General features: G+C 35.0%; 1 protein-coding gene across 2 annotated transcripts in view; it reads right to left on the bottom strand.

Moving 5' to 3' along the window:
• The window catches only part of LOC106882391 (trithorax group protein osa), a 656,478-nt gene that overhangs the window by 640,242 nt on the left and 14,334 nt on the right, over positions 1-1,902 (bottom strand). The gene's annotated exons all lie outside the window — the stretch shown is intronic.

Raw genomic sequence — 1,902 nt, 5'->3', positions numbered from 1 at the left:
TATATATATATAAAGAGAGAGATGGAGAGAGAGTGAAGTGTGTCTAGGAGTGTGTAAGTATTATATATATACTTTTGTGTGTCGGCAATTGAAGAGGAATGTTAAGATATTCACAGCTATTTCATTCATATAGTTCTATAATAAATATTGTTTTTGGAAGATAACAAGATAAAAACATGGTGGGGTTGAGGGATAAAAGTGGTGGGAGTGAGACGGTTACTTTTCGGGGCAACACAGTAACATAGATGAAGATTTGGAATGAATGAATGAATGAATAAATCAGATTTAAACGTGGATAAAAAGGAGAGAAAAAAAAAGTTTGGATGTTGGATTTCGGATTATCTTATCTTTATCCAGTTACTTTTATCATTTATTTTATTTATTTTTTTTTTAAATCTATTTCGTTCTGGCAGTAGTCTGGACGACATCTGAGAAAAAGGGGAAAACGGTAGGAGAAAAAGAAAAAAAAAGGGGGAAACTTTTCTTCCTATAAGCGAAGCTGTATATAAGGAAGTTGTAATGCAAAAATGCTACTGACAGGATTTCTTTCACGAAACGACTGCAACTGGGTATGGATCGTATGAAAAGCGAACTTAGGGGGCAAAAAAAAAAATGACTAGCTTAGATGAATGAGGGATGGAGAACGATGTTTATATAGGCGACAGTGGACAGAATTGATGACACATCAAAAGAACGTAGCGCAAACGATAACAAAGCTAAATAATGTGTGTGTGTGTGTGTATATATATATCTACACATACATACATACATATATATGTGTATGTATGTATTATATGCACACTCACTCATACATGCATAGAGAGATTACTTACACATTCACGCTATAATACGATTCTAGAGTGATACTAAAAAAAGATCATACGTGTCTACAGCAGGTATAAAAATCACATGCACTATATATATATATATTACACATACACACACTTGCATGTGTGTATTGGCTGTTCGGTAAGAAGCTTGCTTCCAAACTACATAGCTTCGGGTTCAGTCCCACTTGCATCTCGGAAAAGTGTCCTTTCCTCTAAAGCTTTGTGGGTGGATTCGGTAGACGGGAACTGAAAGAAGTCCATCGCATGTGTGTGTGTGTGTGTTTATGTATCCCACCCCTTTCACAACCGATGTTAGTTTGTTTATGTACCCCCGTAACTTAGCGGCTCATCAAAAGTCTCCGATAGAATAAGTACCAGACTTTATATATATACACACACACACACAAATATACATACATACATACATACATACATACATATATATATATATATATATATATATCGTTGCTATGACGCTAAAGTTCGTAAGTCCAAAACGTTGCTTTTTCGGGAAACGAAAGAGTAGTTTCACCATTCCATAGAAAAACCATTATACTACACTTTGACAATTCTTGAGATCTGAAGCTGCCGGAGATACGATAGTTTGACCAAAGGAACCGGCTATTGCAAGCTAAAATAATATTGAAAAAAAAAAGAAAAAAAAACGCATTTGGCCAAACTTGGACATACGAAAGTTTAACATAATAGCAACACTATATACTGGAGTTGATTTGTTCGCCTAAAAAACTGGTGCCCCAGTTTATTGACAGAAACCAGAAACAAAAATATAAACTTCCTTAAGCTCTGGAACTCTAACGGACCAAAAGAGTAACATACGTTGTGACTTCCGTGCACAAATCTGTAAATCTGGCAAAGCGTGTTCGTCTCCAACTGGGGTCACAGATTCTTACCTGAACTAAACTAATGAGAATCGATTCTAATATAGACTTCGAAAGGATGAAAGGGGTGAATTTATTTGACTAAAATTCTACAAGATGGTGCCATAGCATAGCTGCAGTCTGATGATTGTAACAAGTAGAAGATAAAATATATATATATATATATATATATA

The sequence above is a fragment of the Octopus bimaculoides genome, chromosome 7 (genome assembly GCF_001194135.2).
Source record: "Octopus bimaculoides isolate UCB-OBI-ISO-001 chromosome 7, ASM119413v2, whole genome shotgun sequence".
Classification (NCBI taxonomy): Eukaryota; Metazoa; Mollusca; class Cephalopoda; order Octopoda; family Octopodidae; genus Octopus; species Octopus bimaculoides.
The sequence above is the reverse complement of the archived record's forward strand: the minus strand, read 5'-3'. Positions and strand labels throughout refer to the sequence as shown.